Below are 20,231 nucleotides of genomic sequence, written 5' to 3' on the forward strand. Positions count from 1 at the left end.
GAGATTTCACTATAAGCCAATTCACTATAGCACCGATTCAGTTGGCCCTCGCATTTCCAGATATGAGCTATTCCTGTGTATAACAGAACAATGGGGAAAATCAGAAGCAAGTAACTACACCTGGATAACATTTTGTGGGAAATATTAAGAAGTCTTTTTTTTGTCCCAATATGGGGATGATGAACAACAACAGATACTATCTTTTAAACCAAAAGCAAACTTAAAGCTCCAGCCACCTGGATCTTTCTAGGCTTTGAACTCCTGTTATATTTAATGTCTACAGCACATACAATTAGCACCTCGCTACACACTAAATCAGTCATCAGTCTCAGAGTACCTAAATCGTACAAGGTAGCACTTTTCTACAATTAACTTATTCTTTAATTGGGCGTATATTACAGGATTCTAAACTTTTTTAAAACAATATCCAACTGCTTCTAGAGCAATATATCTGGTTGATGACTAAAAAAATGCCACTCTACAAAGTTAGTAATATAATTTCCACCTCTTTTCAAGGAAAGTCCAAATCAGCAATTAATTTCAGCTGACAGGAATGCACATCTAATTGAAAAATGATCTATTATTCCCAGGTATTTCTTTACTACAAAATAATTGCTATCCAGAGTAAAATAGCCTATTCTATCATAAAGTAATATGATCACTAAATAAAATATAGTATTTAGTTTTTTCCATCACTATTCTGAGGTGCCCTAATTCATTTTAGTAATTCACATTTTTTATTCTGGGAACACTCCAAGTTGAAATTAAAAGTTGCTATTCAGTTATTCAATACAACTATGAACCCATTAAAATGACATAAGAGTTCCTCTAAAAGCTTATTCATAATATTTACATATATTTGCTACAAGAGACTAAAATGAACTTATTTATGTAACTGGAATCATAAATTGTGGCTAATGTATTATATAGGCAAAGCCACAACTCAAAAATAATTATAAAATGAATACCACAACACAGACAAATTCTAGAAAATATACATATTGTAATATAATTCTCTCTGCTATTAAAAGTTACTAACATATGCAATACTATTAAGACAGCAAAAATTAGGCTATTTGAAGTTTTTAGAAAACTCAAGTTTATTTGGAAATATAAAAGAAATAAAGCTGTTTATTATAGCATTATAGTATTTGATATTTCACTAAGTACAGTTCCATAAAACTGTGCCCCTGAATATTTCCCTAATACCTGTCTAGGAAATATAATGCAGCAGAAGAAAGACTAATTCTGAGAAGAAAAATCTCATTCTCTTACACATCCTTTGTAGACAGACCTTAATCCATTATATAATATATTATCTTCTTGTTTTTCTTGTACTAAAGCAATACTTATATTCTTAAGATTGAAAAAAAATAACAATTCAGTTTTATCAAAGATACTAAAGCAGACAAGGAAATTATGTATCCAGGCAAAGAACAAAAAAAAAGTATTTATTCTAAAAATTTACTTTTTAGAAGTTGTAAGATCTAGACATTCAAACAGAATGAAGATCAGTACTCCTAAGGAATACTATCTGGAGAAGGCCCCCAAGATCACTTCTAAGAAACATCACAAGGTATGAATTTATTAAGGTCTATTCTGTGATTTTCAACCTGGCTGCACAGTTTATAGAAATTGACAAACTGATTCCAGAATGTACTGGTAGAGGCAAAGGTCCCAGAAAATCCAAAACAATCTTGAAAAAAACTGGATGACTCACACTTTGAAGTGACTTCAAGACTAACTAATTTCAGGCTTTCTGGGTGTGTTTTGTAATTAAGCAATGTCAACAATATTTTTTGGGGGGGTGGAATCCTTTGTTTTTCTTTTAAAGACAGGGCGTCTTACTCTGTTGCCCAGGCTGGAGTGCAGTAGCACAATCATAGCTCATTGCAGCCTCAAAATCCTGGGCTCAAGCTAGCCTACTACCTGAGCTTTCCAAGTGGCTAGGACTACAGGATGCACCACCATCCCGGCTAATTTTTTTATTCTTTGTAGGGACACAGTCTCACTGTATTTCCCGGGGTGGTATTGAACTCCTGGCCTCAAGTAGTTCTCCCACCTCAGCCACCCAAAGTGTTGAGATTACAGGCATGAGCCATGGTACCCAACTTGGAAAATACATTTTTGAAACTAGAAATTAAAGGTAATAATTTAACTTTAAAGCAGAAATATCTCTCAAGTTTCAGAATATAAAAGCTATTACTCTGTATTCTTTTTAAAGTACAAAAGAAAAATTATTGGGGGGAAAAAACAAATTAAAAAAAAAATTAAGCCCAGAATCTCCTTTTTTTTAAAGAATTCTATCATACAAATTTGACAAATGTATGAGAAACAAACAAACTAGAATGTACTATGCAGTATAACTTTAAATAAATAATCAACTATTTTTATACAAATCACTATGGTTCATTCCCACTCCTTGATTAAAAATAAAAGACCAAGAACAAAGAAGAGACTGATGTAGTGTTCCCTGGAGCTACTTAATCAAAGAGACTCCGAGAAGTATAGTCCTATGGGTGGAATAATGGTCAGATCCCATTCCTACTGTACTATTGAACATTCAGTGTTCCTGAGCAAGCTATTTAAGCTTTGCATCCTAATCTTCTGAGCTGTAAGATGAGAATCATGATACCTACCAAGTAGCGTATGGGGATGAGGAAACTTAATGTAAGATGCTGCATTTATGCTACCCCAACCCAATAGATCCAGCAGTTCTTGCTCAAGCAAAACTTCCCTAAGTACCAAAGTGAACCCCAAACTCTTGTTGCTCTACATTCCATTTCCAAATACCTGGATAAACATTATCAGAATCTAAATTATTACTAAAACATTTAAAAACTAATACCTGACTCAGAGACATGGTAACTTTATAACAAGAGTTGATTTAATGATGTTTTTATAAATGGATTAATTTTTATCAGAAAAAATATAAATGTAAACATTACATAAGAACATCACAGCCAATAAAAGAATGAAGTAGTAATAAGCTATATGTATGATCACATTCTAAAAATAAATGTATGTTAACTCCTATTTTGTTTCTTCCTTTTCCAGAAAAGAGAACATGAAGAACATAAAAAGTGAAAAGTACAAATAGACAAAGCAAAAGGAAAAAAGACATAGACATTCTAGGCCCAGCTAAAGTAAACGCTAAATAAAGTTTCAGACATAACATTGAAGCCAAAAACCAGTAAACTTTGAGAAATTGTGGCAAATAAGAATAGATCTAGGACATTGATAAGCGAAGTGTTATACAAATCAGTGTATCTACTCATTTCATTTTATAAACCAAGCAACATGAGTCATAAACTGCTGGAAGCCTGTGTATCAGTTAGCCAACCCTGGTCTAATCAAGACTTTGAGAGTGGGCAGTTAGCAGTGACAAGAACTCAGATGTGGTGGAAAAGAAGCCATGGGACAGGAAAATTCATTCAGAAGAAAACTTGGGAGGATAAGAACCCTGAAAGGTGTCTAGCAAAGAGTTAGGGGAGAGTATATTATAATAGCTCATGTGATACAGTTACCAAAATATGATATTACTCTTTTACATTCAATTATGTCTTAAGTACTATACAATCTGGATAAAAGATTTTAAAATCTTCATCAATCAAAATGACTTCAGTCTGAATTCTGAGTTCATTATAGATTCTAGAGCTAATAACTAAGAAACAGAAAATAGCCAGAAAGAAAAGTCAACAAAGATACTTCATGAATTCATCATTAATAAATTAGAATATTAGGAGAGCAAATCAAAGTCAGTTGTAACTCAAGTTTCAGAAGTCTAGATGACTTTTCACAAACTTCATTTATTATTTACTATTTATGCTACATGCTATAAGCAAAATAATTTTAGATATGTTTCTTGATTTTGCCATGTCACCCTCCTTGCGCTTATTTTTCTGGGCATATAAATATTTTCTACACTACACATGCTCTTCTTAAAATATCTAGAACTACTCCTGGACATAGTAATTGCCCACTCAATAACACAGAAAAATGTAAAGTACTGTGTAATATTAACATTTACCTTTACATTCACTTTGGAGTCTACTAATGCAGAAGCTATGAAGATGTAAGTATACATACCACTTGCACTCCATGCTATCTTACAACTCTGCCACTCTTTACACACAGGCTTACTTTGGCTTTCTTCATTTTACACACAAATATCAAAAATTCCCTTTTGCCCATTTTCTGGATATACTCAATGGCAACAGAGCTATTATAACCATTTTTATATGGTAACTTTCTTGAGCAAGAATCATACCGTAATCCTAATAAAGGTCAAATGCATCAGTGCCTCTTGAGGAAAGTCCTTCCATGCAGCAGTGAGTTATTTTTCTTTAGGAATGAAAGTTTCACTCTGTTGGGTAACTGTCTGCTCATATGCAGACATCTCTCACTCCAAGGCAGTCAACTATGCCATAACCTTCTCTTTTCTCATTTTTGAAATCTACAAGCCCTTACATATATATGATTACAGTGCCTGATATGCAGCCCTGCTGATAGAAAAGCACTCAAATATGTATGATTTATTACACACCTGTACTTAGAATAAAAAACTTCTGTATTGGTAATAAAACATAACTCTTCCTTAAGTGAATTTTACCATACTCATAGCAATCCCCTAGTTTTTTGTTTACCATATACAGTGAATACATACATGTAAAAAATAACTTAAATTCAAAGTTATTCATTACTATGTTGTTTGTAATAGCAAAGTATTAGAAAACATTCAAGTACTCTTCAACAGGGGACAAGTTAAGTAAATTGTGGTACATCCATACAGCAGAATAGTATGTAACAATTTTAAAAATGAAGAGGCTTTTTTTTTAACTGGAACAATCCCCAAGATATTTTTAGGCAAAAAAAAATCAAGGTGCAAGACAGTACCTATAGTATATTATCATTTGTATAAAACAGAGGTAAAATTTTATTTTTATATAACATACCATATGTGTACTATATACATATATTTTATATATTTAATTTAAACACACATACAGAACATCTCTGAAAGGAACTCATTGTTCTTTGGCTCCAGGGAAGTGAAATGGGTGTCAAGAGGACAGGGACAAAAGGAAGACTTTTCCACTAGATACCCTTCTATTTTTAAATTATGTACCAAGTGCAACTATTATATATCCAAAAAATAATTAAACTTTAAAAGAATATATCTGGTAATTGTTATTTGCAGATGCTTTGTGGAGAAGAAGATTCGGGTTTAAGTCCCAGCTCTGCCATTTACTAGAATGTGACGTTAGGCAAGTTCTCCAAGCCCCAGTTTCCTTATCTGTAAAATGGGAGTAATGACACTTACTATGAGAATTAAATCAAATCAAGTATATAAAACAATTAGCAGAATGCTTAGCAATTATTATTATCATTTAATGCTGTCTTCTAAAATGGTACTGCAGGCTTGGAAATCACAAAATTACAGCCATTGCCAGTCCCTTTTTCTCTTTCTTCTTATTCTCAGTGAGCAAATTTTGCTAGTTCTTTCAAAACTGTGTGTCATTCAGCCATTTCTGTCCATTTTATAACCTCTAGAGATTGGCACAGACCCCAAAGAATCAGCTAGAGTATGAATTGTGTGAGTGAGGCAATTAGGAGCCATCACACACTTGGTATACGTTTTATATCAAATCTAAACCTTTCAGTCCACCTTTTCTTGCCATTATATAGAGACATATCTACATAGTCTCTACTGCACTAAATACCAAATGTCACCAATTTATATTTGTAGTCCTACTTTACCATTTATAAGGCATTTTCAAACACTTTAGTTCAATTCCTGGAATAAGAATTTCATAAATGGAAGGTCCCTTAAAGGACACTGTAATTTTTTCAACAACTATGAGGGAAGCAAAGCATGTATTTTTATCCCTCTTTTGTAGATGAACATTTTTAATTTAAGAGCAACCTATTAAATATGAATTTAATGATTTTAAAATAATGAAACAAATAAATAAAAGGCAAAGAAGAGAAGTGATTTGCCAGAGGCCACACGCTTTATAAGAAAAAAAAAGCTTCCTAGAATTCAAATCTCATTTCACTGCTCATTTCCTCACATTCTCACCAGGAAGTGTCCATTCTTACTAGGAAATCATGCTATTCTTCCCTCATTTAGAGAGCTCTTGCTTATGTAACCCAAAACCTGGTTCACAGAAGCTGTCCTGGATCTGGTAGCTACAAGTCCTTCCCCTCTGAATTCCAGCTCCTAGCACTTCATCACAGGTTATCTGCTATCATCTGTTACCATTTCATGTTGGTTTTGTCTCCCCAGCTGTAAGCGACCTGGGAGCCAATTGGTCTGGTGGAAAAGGCACTGTAATCCCCGTCATCTACACTATTTCCCCTCACCCCATTATCCCTGACATTTCCCTCCACTTTGAAGTTCAGACTTGCACCCTCAGCTAAGCAATGGTATCTGCTGCTTCATTCATTCCTCCCTCTAAGTTCCTCCTTAGATGCCTTTTCCTTCCTCACCACCAAGTCACATTCCTCACATTGAGCCAAACCTTAACCCAACACTCCTCACACAGGAAGCCTTAACTCAGCTCATTTCCCTAGAAAGCTTTCTGCAAGTGATGTACACAATGTCGTACAATTTTCTTGTTCACATCTCATGATATTTCCACATATAAGATAACTTGTATCTTTGTCACCAGGGAAATTCTCCCAGCATGATGACTTTCTTTTTCACAATACCAAATCAAAGGTTTAATATACCCACATTGAGCTAAGGTCATCTCCATTGACTTAAGAGACCATTTCAGAAGAAAGTCTGTCCTGAATGAGAACTCTCTGTCCCTGAAGGATGGGTATATTTCAAAGAGAAGATATGTAACTTCCCCTATTTTATTAATTTATCATCATGATAACTTTCATCAATTTAAAGGTATTTTATCCACAATGAGCAAACTGTTTGAAAGCTAAATGCACTAAATCTTCTTTCATGGGACCTGTAAGTATTTTTTGAACTCTTAGTGGTTTGCACTTAATGTTTTATTTTAAAATCAGATTTCATCATTTCATATAACTAGTAGTTCTTCGGGAAGATGGATTTCATTTTACTCTACATCTATTACCCCAGGTCAGAATTGCAATGAATTGTAATGCCATTTGAAACCACTAATACACCACTCAATAATCCAATTAGTAAGTGAGTCTGAAAACACAATTTTCCAAAATGACTATAGTGCTCCCACTTCCTACTCTTAAATATCTAAGACACTAATTGAATGTCCATACTATTTTATTTATAGATCTTTCTCAAATAATCTCATAATAAAACCACCAATTTTTAATTCCTTACTTCCACAAAAGCTCTTTGTTGGCTCTATTTTGAAGACTTAACAGAGCTATATTTTTAAAAAGTCAATTTGATAAATAAAAATAAAAATAATTTTCTTATACTCAGAGATCTCTACAGCATATAGATTGATATTTTATAACAATAGGAACAGAAGACAAAACTAAAAAGATATAACTCTCAATTATATAAAACAAATGAGTATATATATGTATAAGTATATATGTGCACATGGTATATATCTGCTTTATGAATTATCTAAAAAAAACTAATGTCAGACATTTTCATCCACCACATCATAGCCTTCTGGGCTACTGTATGTTTAGGAATATAAAAACCAATCATATAAATCACTAAAGCGAAACCTAGAATGGAGAAATAGCGCATCCTAGCATCAGTAGTAGCAAGGCTACCACAGAATCAAAAATTGCAGAGTACCTGAGGATATCCGGTAAAGCATGGAATTTCTTTCACAGAAGATCTGACAGATGCTGATATGGATATGTTTATTGATATATTCTATATTTTTTCCTTCATTTACTCTTTTGTTTTTCTATTTTAGAAACTTTTTATTTCAAGACATTATAGGGGTACAAATGTTTTTGGTTATATGGATCACTTTTGTAATGCTTGAGTCATGGCTATAAGTGTGCCCATCACCCAGATAGTGCTCATTGTACCCCTTAGGTAGGTTTTCACCCATCCCCTCCTCTTCCTCCCTCCTGCTTGATTTCCACTTCCACCTGTGCACCTGTGTGCTCACTAGTTAGCTCCAATTTAATTGCAAGTACATGTGGTATTTGTTTCTCCATTCTTTAGATACTTCACTTAGGATAATGATCTCCAGTTCCATCCAAATTGTTGCAAAAGGCATTAATGAAACCTTTTTATGGCTTAGTAGTATTCCATGGTATACACATACCATATTTTGTTAATCTGCTCACAAATTGATGGTCACTTGGGTTGATTCCACATCTTTGCAATTGTGAATTGTGCTGCAATAAACATTCTAGTGCAGGTTTCTTTTTGATAAAATGACTTCTTTTCCTTTGGGTAAATACCCAGCAGTGGGATTGCTGGATTGAATGGTAGGTCTACTCTTAGTTCTTTGAGGAATCTCCATACTGTTTTCCATAGTAGTTCTACTTTTAGTTCTTTGAGGTATCTCCATATTACTTTCCATAGAGGCTGTACTAATTTGCAGTCTGACCGACAGTGTATAAGCGTTCCTTTTTCTCGACATCCACACCAGCATCTATTGTTTTTGAACTTTTTAATAAAAGCCATTCTAACTGGGATAAGGTGATATCTCATTGTGGTTTTAATTTGCATTTCCCTGATGATTAGTGAAGTTGAACATTTTTTCATATGTTTATTGGCCATTTATCTATCCTCTCTTGAAAAGCTCTGTTCATGTCTTTCGCCCACTTTTTTTCTTAATTTCAGAATATTATAGGGGTACAAACATTTTGGTTATATATAATGCCTTTGCCTTGCCCAAGCCAGAGCTAAAAGCGTGCCCTTCCCCCCTACAGTGTGCTCCACGCCCATTAGTTGTGAGTTTACCCACCCCCACCACCCCCCTCCCACCTGACCGGCACCTGATGAATATTACTTCCAGGTGAGCACCTTCGTGTTGATCAGTTAGTACCAATTCTATGGTGAGTAGATGTGGCGCTTGTTTTTCCATTCTTGTGATACTTCACTTTGAAGAATGCTTTTGCCCACTTTTTAATGCGGTTGTTTACTTTTTTTCTTGCTGATTTGCTTGAGTTCTTTGCAGATTCTGGTTATTAGCCCTTTATCAGATGTATAGCTTGCGAATATTTTCTCCCATTCTATAAGTTGTCTATTTGCCCTATTGATTATTTCCTTAGCTGTGAAGGAGCTTTTTAATTTAATCAAGTCCCATTTATTTATTTATTTATTTATTTTTGTGGCTATAATTGCTATTGGTGTCTTAGTCATAAAATTCTTTGCCTAAGCTAATACCTAGAAGAGTTTTTCCTACATTTTCTTTTAGAATCCTTATGGTTTCCTGCCTTACATTTAAGTCTTTTATCCATCTTGAATTAGTTTTTATAACTAGTCAGAGATATGGATCCTGTTTCATTCTTCTGCATCTGCATGTGGCTATACAATTTTCCCAGCACCATTTATTGAATAGGGATTCTTTTCCCCAGAGTATATTGTTGTCTGCCTTGTCAAAGGTCAGTTGGCTGTATAGGAATGGTCTTACATCTGGGTTCTCTGTTCTATTCCATTTTTGTGCCAATACCATTCTGTTTTGTCTACTACAGCCTTGTACTATAGTTTGAAGTCTAGTAATATGGTGCCTGCAAATTTGTTCTTTTTGTTTAAGATTTCTATTCGGGCTATTCAGGCTCTTTTCTGGTTCCAAATGAAGCATAGAATTATTAGAAAGTTTTCTAATGATGAGGAGCCCATTCCTTACTTTCCCCAAGAAGCTCATTTAACTGGACACCAACAATGGAATGTTTCTCCTCATAGTAAGCCAAAATTATTTCCTTATAAATCTTCTTACAGGTCATGCCTAGTTATGTCCTTAAAGACATGCCTAGTCCTCTACAACAGGTCACAGGTCTCAGCATTCTAGATATGAAGAAAATGAGCATGTGTCCCCTTGGTCATATTTCCTAGAGGCTAGCCATCTTTTCTACATCCCCAACACCCTCAGATGTTCTTCATATTATTTAAGGATCTTCACCATCCCAGTCCCTTTACCTTCTGTGTGAAATTCAATTTGCCAATATCTCTACTGAAAAAAATGGAATCTAGAACTAAAAGACATACTCCACCAACTATTACCAACATTTACTCACTAGGAAGCAGATATTTGGGAAAGGATTAAACTCAAGAACCCTCTGCTTCCTAGGGAGAAAGTCTTGACATGCACTATGAAAATGATTAGATGAACAGAAAATATAAATCAATGCTATCCAAAGACAATTATAAGAAAAATGAGGGAAGGGTAGTAAAAAATAGTATCATCAAGCTATTCATTCTGGAAAAAATTAACCCCTCTCTATGCTAGTCCATAACCTAATTACCTGAGATAATGCTAATGCTAATGTAATATGACCAAAACTTTCTAAATTTATAATAAGCACAGTTATATAGGGAGTAGTCATATCCTTCAAAATAATTTACTTTTAATCTCATCTAAAGAATCAAATGAAATAAAAAATACTAGATGTAATTAAGACTGTTTAGTTTCCCTGGAGATTATAGCAATCAGACATTTTAAGCATTCTAAGAATGAAACATTTGATACAATTAAGGAAATCCTATTGAAAAAAATTAGTCTGTAAAACAGAGATAATATGGGACTAAGGAATGGCTTATTAATAACTCATTCAATTCTGAGTATAATGAATACAGCTATTACAATTTCAATTCACTCGTGGCTGAGCTCAAAAGCTAAAATGCTGCCACTCAATCTGCCTCAAGGATCCAGATCTAATCAGTGCAGTCACCGCCTGTTACATTTATTGAATCACAGAATTATTTTAGACTGAAAGGAATTTAGATGGAAAAATAAAAAACAACACAAAGCTAGTAAGTGGCAGGGCCAGAACTCAAGACCAAAATCTGGACTTTGTCTACTATATTTGAACAACTCTTCGAATATTCATATCTTCCCTTCCCACTTCTAACCAATCTTCTTTACAAAGCCAGTTCCTTCAATGATTCATAAGGTAGGTAGGATTCCAGAACAAAGGCCTACATGAGTGTCATCTGGAATTTCAGACATGTTCTTTCATGTCTGAAGGGTTAGCAGAGGCTGTGTCTTGAGAGGATGAATACAGTAACTGGATACATGAAGAATGGCTGCCCTCAACAAGACTAAAACCCCTGAGCTGCTGGGCCACTCCTTAACCCTCAGTTACTATAAATAAGGCAAGGCCAAAGAGGCCGGAGAGACACAGCCTCAGAGCAAAGCCAACCAGTGAGTGACTACAGGAGATGAGGAGGAAGACTATATAACTATACCAACATCAGAAGCATCAGGACAAAAACCTCTGGTTCGGGGGCCTTCCCCCATATACCTGGCCCTTCTCCAATAGCTCTGTCTCTCCACCAGGTCTCAGCCAAACTGATAGGTCTTTCCTTTTACTGACTAAGTCCTGGGGCAAACAGGAGATAGACCCTTTCAGACAAAGTATATGGCCACAGAGGGAGCTCTCCATGAGCTAAGAGGTCATAGCTCCAAAGTATATAGGCAAGTAACCCAGAATGACGTTAAAGTGGCAGGATGTTATATGAAGAGAATCAGGAAGGCAACAGCCCAAAATAGCAGATGCTTAGGGGAATGCTAAAGACAAAAGACAAAGAAAAGAATTTTTTTAAAGCCAGACTTAGAATAAGAAGAAAACCAAGACAGACGTTAGTTAATTCTTAACTACAAATTGTGTTTCTGTCTTCTTCATCAAAACTGACCTCAAATCCAACCCTAGCATAATAGGCTTTTTGTAAACTGGCCCCACTAGCCTGTGTAGTCATTGTCTCCCATTATTATGTCTCCTGAATATCAGCTTCTTCAAAGACCTACGGGTCTTCCCACCTCCAGGCCTTTGAGCCTGCTGCGCCTTCTGCTGCAGATTCCTTTCCCCTTTTGATCGTCCTTCCCTGACTTCCCCAAGCAGACATGGAAGTGCTCTCCTCCAGCTCCCCTAGCACCTATCTATGTGTCTGCCTAGCACCTCCCATAAGATATTATAATTTCTTGGCTTGCTTCCACAATAGCTTATGAGCTCCACAGGGATTATATCTTTTTATCTTTGTATCCCAAAAACTTACCGTAGTATCTGGCTCATAATTTAGTAAATGAATCAATCAAATGAAGGCAGTGAGGATGAGTGAAAAAACAACTATGCACCAGGCTCTGTATCATGTATATCTGTCATCTCTCCCCCAATGGCTTGTGATAGACGTACAGAGAACAGTGTCTGAAACATAGTAAGTGATCAATAAAAACTGATTGAATAAATCAAGTGAACAAAGAGCTTTGAAAGATCCAGCAAAGTGTCATTTGCGGCCATGATTATAAAGAACACTTCCAACTCTAAGATTCTGTAGACTTGTTTAAAAAGTTCATTTATACAAATTTATAGAGATTTTCCTGAATATTTTGGAAAGGAAAGAAGGGAAACTAGCACTTATTGAATGGCTACAAATGTGGTAGACACTTTACATATGATATTTGATTTGTTTTTCATAATCCTGGGAAATTGGAATTATAAGTCCCATTTTATAAATAAAGGAACCAAAGCTAGAGATGCAGGGCCAAAATTTGAACCCAGGTGAGCCTGACCCCAATCCTAAGTTTTTTCCGCACTGCACACTTGAACCTCTGGGAAGAGCACAAGGCATGCCTCCCTAGTGGTCCACTCCAGGATAAGGAGTTCTGAACCAGCCAAGGTTGGTTCAGGATCCAGAGGGAGGAGTTTTCAATAGAAGCAAAAGAAGGTACAAAACGGTGAAAAGCTTGGCCTTCCCGTGAGAAATATCACTTTTTCTTTTGTGGAAAGGTTTACATGGTTCTTCCTTTTCCACCCATGAGACTGCAAGGAAAATCTTATGGACTCTTTACCTTGGAAGAAAGCAATCCCTCCTTTGCTCTTCCCTTTCCCCAAAAGGCCAAGTAATGGTCAATCAGGTTATGATCCAGAGAAAGATGGCAAGGAGGCATCCATGTGGGCCTATTTAGAGGCCTTAAGTTAAATTAGAGAGGAGAGCAGCCCTGAAGCTTACATCCCCTACAGGCCAATTGTTTAGTCAGCTCAGGCTGCTATAACAGAATGCCATAGACTGGATGGCTGACACAACAAACATTTATTTCTCACAGCTCTGGGTGCTGAGAAGCCTAAGACCAAAGTGCCGGCAGATCTGGTGTCTGGTAAGGATATTCTTCCGGTTTGCAGATGGCCATCTTCTTGTTGTGTCCTCACACAGAGAGCAGAAAGAGCTCTGGCCTTTTCACGCCCTTATAAGGGCAGTAACGCAAAGACCCACCTAATTATCTCACAAATGCCCCAAATACCATCATACTGGGGATTGAGACTCAACACATGAATTTTGAGAGGACACAAGCATTCAATCCATATTACTAATTCACCAAATTATAAACCTACATAGAAATTTGGAGCCAAAGTCCTGTTAGCAATATGGAATTTTCCTTTGCCTGGAATGTCCTCTGTGTAGGATGGTGGCATCTAATTGGGGTGACAAGGAATCAGCCAAACTTTTCCCCCTGAAACATGACTGACAAGTTGACTTTAATGAGCACAGTAAAGAGTACAACAAATGGTGCTAGGACATCCAGATTATCTACATGTAAAAGAATGGATCTGGACATCTACCTCATATCATATAGAAAAATTAACTCAAAATGGATCAAAAACCTAAATTCAAGAGCCACAATTACAAAACTCTTATAAGAAAACATAGGGGTAAATCTCTGCGACCATGTATTATGCAATAGTTTTTTTAGATATGGCACTTAAAGCCAAGCAACCAAAGAAAAAATATACTGGACTTCATAAAATTAAAAAAATTTGTGCTTTAAAAAATACTACCAAGAAAATAAAAAGGCAACCTACAGAATGAAAGAAAATATTTGCAAATCAAATATCTGAGAAAGGTCTAGTATCCAGAATACATAAAAAACCCTTACAAGTGAGTAATAAAAGACAACTCAAATAAAAAATAGACAAAAGATCTGAATAGGTATTTCTCCAAAGAAGATATACCAGTGGCCAATTAATACATGAAAGGACACCTACATCATTAGTTATCAGGAAAGTGTAAATCAAAACCATAATGAGATATTACTTCATACATCTTAAGATGGCTATAATAAAAAAGACAAGTTTTGGTGAAGATGTGGAGAAATGAGCAGCCTCATACATTGTTGGGAATGTTTTACAGCCACTTTGGAAAACACTTTGGCAGTTACTCAAAAAGTTAAGCAGAGTTACCACATGACCAGCAATTCTACTCCTAGAGAATCCAAGAGAACTAAAAATACATGTTCACACAAAAACTTATACACAATTATTTACAGCACCATTATCCATAAGACCCAAAAAAGGAAACAACCCAAATGGCCATTAACTGATAAAAGGATTAACAAAATGTACCATACAATGGAATTTTATTTGGTCATAAAAAGGAATGAAGTACTGATACAACAACAGAAATAAACTTTGAAAATATCATGCTAAATGAAAGAAGCCAGATGCAAAAGGCCACATGGTGTATGACTCCATTTATATGAAATTTCCTTAACAGACAAATCTACAAAGAGAGAAAGTAGATTCATGTTTGCCAAGGGCTGAGGGTGGTGGGTAGTAGAAAGGGAGAACAAGGAGTGACTGCTAATGGGTGCTGGGTTCCTTTTCTGGTGTGATGAAAATATTCTGAAATTAAATAGTGGTGATGTTTGCACAATTATTGTACACTTTCAAAGGGTGAACTGTATGATGTGTAAATTATATCCCAATAAAAACAGTGAGGTGCAACTATAAAATGAAGCTAAGTGTACACATTATAACATATGTACCATCAAAAAGATACGACAGAAAAGCAATAAAGTTAACTTGAAAATCACTGCTGGACATTGGTGTTTACTTTCACAATAACCAATATGAAAAATATAGAATTTTATTGCCATAAACTGAACTCCAAAGTAAGAAAGACTGAGAGAAAAATTAATTGGATTTCCATGAAAAATATCCAAGGATAAATATTTGCTTTCTTCCCAATATCTTAGCTGTTTGGAAGCTGAGCTCCCTAGAGCAGATATAAGAGCCTCTGTGTTAGATTTGCTAACAGCAAACAAACTTGAAAGAACTCAAGTATAAGAACCTGAGCTTCAGATGCTCTGCCTTTGGTAAATGGTAAATGGATTCTCTCCCAGTGAGCGCTGTCACTGCAGAGGAGCATTCCACCGTGAGAACGACAAAGTAACAGAGTAGAACTTTCAATTACCAACCTCTCAACCTTGGAGATGGGGTGAACCTTTCATATAAGGCTTTTTTATAAATCCCTGAATTAATATGCGTGAGTCCAAATGACCAGTTTTTCTAAATAACCATCAGCTCATGTTAAGAATACTGAATCACAAGCAAACTTTTTACACATACAATGTAGAAGTGAAGATACAATGCAATATTCTAGAACTGTGCCTGGCATATCAGAAGCACCCAATAAATATTTGTTGAATGAATGTTTATAAGAGTTACTATTGTTTACTAAATAATTTGATCAAAAATAAGGCAATCAGTATTTCTAAATCAACTGATCTTTATGAATAGAAAATTGATATGTATTCCTATTATGGTATTCCTAATGTAATACCACACCTCATTGATATTCAAACTGACAAGTCAATGATTAGTAAGAAAGATAATTAGTCCATTATATGTAGGAAGGATATTGTAATTAATTATTAAAATTATTCCCCTCACCTAGTAAACCTTTCTTAAGACAACTTGAGGTCAATAAAACTGCCAGGATTTGTGAGGTGATGAGTTTCTTACACACTCTACAATTTATTTTAGTTAATAAACTAAGAAAAGATATATTAATACAGTTTAACAATATGGCGTCCATTCTTCACATTCTAAAACCCCAAGACAAATCCAAGCAAAACACAATTAGCCTCACTAATATTTATTGGAGATAAGCATGAAGGGAAATTCTAAAACACATCTTAAGGCATACCAATTTATCAATGCCAAGAAAGTCAGCAATTAATTTTATATTATATTTTCCATTTTTTAAGCCTCTTTATAAAATCAGGGAAGTTATTTCTCAGTATCTAATAAATATGGGTGCTCGAAATACTATATAGGATCATAGAATGGCTAAAAGTAGAAAATATGTCTAGAGATCAGATCTTATTCTTTCAAAAGGACACTCCTGTAAGTCTGTTAGGATAAGACTCTACAAGTTCACAATGTGTGGCAGACAACTATCAGAAACAGCCTTCTTCAATCTCCCTTACCATAGTGTAAGTTCTTTTCTTCTTCTATCTTCAAGGACACATGAAGATGACATGTGTATCACCCTTTGTATCACCATCTTTTAGCTTTTTTATTAGAATTCACACTACCCAACTGTCTTTTACTTACTTTCTTTACCTCTTGATTTGCTGACATTACAAAATAACATTTTCACAGAAAATGTGGATAGTTATCTGGTCTCTGCATGGGAAGGACTTTCTAAGCATAAAAGCAATGAATCATAAAGCAAAAGATTAATTGGTAGACAACAAAATTGTTTTAATTTCTATAAATCAAAAGACATCATAAATTAAATGAAAAGGCAACTGTGGGGGAAATGCCCCATATGACAAGCAAAGGGCTAATATCCTTAACTGTATCAAGAGTTCACACAAATCAAGCCTGAGCAACGTAGAGAGACCCCATCGCTCAAAAAAAAAATAAATAAATAAATAGCTAGGCATGGTGGCGCATGCCTGTAGTCCCAGCTACTCAGGAGGCTGAGGCAGGAGAATCACTTGAGCCCAGGAGTTTGAGGTTACAGTGGTCTAGGATGATGCCACTTCACTCTAGCCCAGGCAACAGAGTGAGACCCTGTCTCAAAAAAAAAAAAAAAAGAGTTCACACAAATCAGTGTGTGGCCAAGAGAGTGCCCTAGCATTTCCCTCTTACTCCATTCAAGAAACTGCAATGTGCCTACAAAAAAAAGGTTATAGCTTCTTTCTCCCAGCTTTGAGGATTACTCTGCCTCTCGTCATCTGCCTTGGTCCTTTGCCTCCTATCTGGATGCCCTCTTTCTTCTGAGCTCTGTTTGACTGAAGGATCACATAAAAAGGCAGTCAAGCCTCATCTTGATTCCAGATTTTCCCCAAGACCCAGCCTCTGAAACATTGTTTTCTACCCTTCTCTGTGGCCTGCAGACAAGTAACAACTCGTCCCAGGCTCCAGGGATACCTAATCTGACTAATTCCAGCCAAAGCCCAGCATACTGGCTCCTAGCTGGGCTGGGGAAAACAGAAATCAAACAATTAAACAATTGATAAGAAAAAATTGAGACTCTAATAGAAAAACCATCAAAAAATTTGTGCAGGCAATTCACAGAAAAGAAATATCTAATAACTAACAATAAGATTTTTTTAGCACTTAAACACATTCTTAATGACAATGTGAGTTAAAGTAAGGAGGTGCCATTATCTGTGAAATTAGCAAAAATTTTTTTCAAATAATAATGCTAACATGAGTGTCATAAAACGGATAGTGGGATTGTAAATTGGTATAATTTTTTGGAAGAACAGTACAGCAGTATGTCTCAAGAACATTCACAATGTTCCTGCCCTGTGACTATGCAATTTCATTTTTAGGAATTAATCTTAAGTCAAAAATGTAGTGAAAAGATTTAAGTATAAAGACTTTCATCCCTACATTTTGTACTTGAAATATAAATATACAACAATAAGTAAATTATAAATAAATCATGTTTCATCCATAGTGTGGATTATGACAGAGCTAATAAAAATTATATAAAAGCTGATCCTTTTAGAGCACTGACTAAGGACCAGTCCTTGTTCTACGCAGTTAACATGTATTAACTCATTTACTCCTCAAAACAACATGACATGGAACCTGTGAGACAGGCAGGTGCTACTATCATCTCCATTTTACAGTGGAGGAATCTGAGGCCAGAGAAATTGGCTCAAGGTTACACTGAGACAGAGTTGTACATTCTTATCTAAAATTCTAAAATCTAAAATGCTCAGAAAACCAAATGTTTTATGAAAATTTGTGGTACTCATTTTTTGGCAAAACCTGACCTGAACTGACGTGAAACTGTACATTGTCTTTATCCCACTGAATTCATTTTACTAAAGAAAAGTTAATGTGTTTGATTACAGGGTGCTGCCCCAGGCCCCACTAGAAGTGATACAGTATCTATACCATGTTGTCTTTCTATAAACTGAAAAATTCTCAATTTTAAAACACAAATAACCTCACAAGTTTCAGATAAGGAATTGTGGCAGAGCTGGAATTCAAATCTAAGCTATCTCTTTGGCTCCTGGAGTCTGTGCTCCTAATGATATTTTCAGAGACTGTTTAATGACATGGGAAAATGCTTATAATTCAAACATGTAAGCATTTATTAACTACATACTATGTGCCAGAAACACAGACAAATTTTAAATTGCAATTGTGACAAGTGCTACTAAGGACAAACAACTGGGTCGGAAGAGCCTTTATTAAGGAGGTTTGTCCTAGACAGAGTAGTCAGAGGCAGTTTTCCTGAGAAAACATTTGATCTGAGATGTGAAGGATGAGCAAGAGCCAATCAGACTAAAGAAAAGAGGGGAGAGCATACGTGGTAGGGAGAAGAACATATGCAAAGGCCCTGTAGTAGGAGGGAAAATGGTGACCAAGGAGTAAAAAAGAACCAATATAGAATAACCATATACCTCAGTTTGTCTGAGAGTCCCAGGTTAAACCTTTTGTCCCAGTATAAATAACAACACTCTGTTTTACTCTAAAAATACCTTGGTCTGGATGACAAAGTATATGGTCACCCAACTTTTAGGCCACATTAGAGTTGTATCTTTACCCCAAGAATAATGAGAAGCTATGATGGATTTTAAGCCGGAAGGGTGGTGGGGGTAAGTAGCATAATCAAATTTTAATTGTTAAAACATTACTTTTGCTGTAGTACAAAGAATGGATGGGAATATTGAAAGGATAGACTGAATACCTTTAGATCAGTTAGGATGCTATTACAGGAGACTGAGCAAGAGATAATAGTAGCTTGGTCTAGGGTGATAGTGTTAGGGACAGAAATAAGTGGATGGATTTGAGATTTGGTTTGAAGATAAAATGAACAGAATTTGACGATTATGTAGATATGGAAGGAGAGGGAGTGCCAGGTGTCAAGGATGAGGCCAAGATTTCTAACTTGTAAACTAGAGGGTGGCATGATTCACTGAGGTAGGAACACTAGAGATTTACGTGGGCTAAAAAGTTAAATGTGTGATATATCTGCATGTGGGTCACAATTTGAAGGTGTGGACCTGGAGAGCAACGAGAGAAAATACAGGTTCAAAACCTGTTGATATTTTCTTACATTCACAGAGCCCTCCTCCAACACATGACCATTCTATTTTCTGGGTGAATATTCGAGTTGTTTGGCGGTCAGACAAAAAAGAAGATCCTCCTCAGCTGGTGATGTGGGACCAGGAGTATCAGATCACTGTTAGCACCCAAACAGCCCTTACAACTAATTCTCAAGTGCTTTACATTTACCATTCACAAAAGTTTCGCATATAGGTTCATTTAAACCCACGATTTTGTGAGAAATTATAATCTGCATTTAGGAAACTGAGGCAGAGTGCTTAAATTACCTGCCCGCAGAGCCAGTAAGGCGCTGCTCCCACGTCATCCTATCTCTTCCTATGTGCATCCACTGTGTGCAAAGGACTATATTAGGCGCTATAAGAAAGCTACCATATAATGAGGTCTAGGAGATTAAAAACGAGAGAAAGGAAAAAACGCAATTTTAGAATTTTGTAAGGATGTTTTACTTTTCCCACACACTTACCCTACAGTAAATTCGCTTTAAACTTTCAAAGAGGTTCACGTCCCAAGATGGGGTGGAGGTAAACGGTGTAGATGAACGGGGGCAGCCAGGGATCACCCCAAACACCGGACCCGGGGGAAGTGGGGTCCCAACGGCTCGGCCCCTGGAGACACACCAGCGATCCCCCAGCAGCTGGGGCCGCCAGCCGACCGGCAGCGGGAGGCCCAGAGGCCGGTTTGCCCCGCGCGTTGCCATAGCAACGGCCGCGGCCGGCGACCGCTCTAGGCCGCCCGCCCCCTCCATGGGACCTGCCCTGCGCCACGACCCC

At 36.2% G+C, this 20,231-nt stretch overlaps 1 protein-coding gene across 9 annotated transcripts in view; it reads right to left on the reverse strand.

The window, feature by feature from the left end:
* STK33 (serine/threonine kinase 33) overlaps positions 1 to 20,231 on the reverse strand; it is a 148,466-nt gene that overhangs the window by 128,080 nt on the left and 155 nt on the right. Inside the window, exon 1 of one of the 9 annotated variants that reach the window (XM_069469533.1) lies at positions 19,925 to 20,136. The exons of the other annotated variants lie outside the window; for them this stretch is intronic. The gene's annotated coding sequence lies outside the window, so the exon portion shown is untranslated. Of the gene's footprint in view, positions 1 to 19,924; positions 20,137 to 20,231 lie in introns of those variants that run through there. 9 annotated transcript variants of the gene reach the window in all.

This window comes from Eulemur rufifrons, chromosome 6 (genome assembly GCF_041146395.1).
Source record: "Eulemur rufifrons isolate Redbay chromosome 6, OSU_ERuf_1, whole genome shotgun sequence".
NCBI classification, from domain to species: domain Eukaryota; kingdom Metazoa; phylum Chordata; class Mammalia; order Primates; family Lemuridae; genus Eulemur; species Eulemur rufifrons.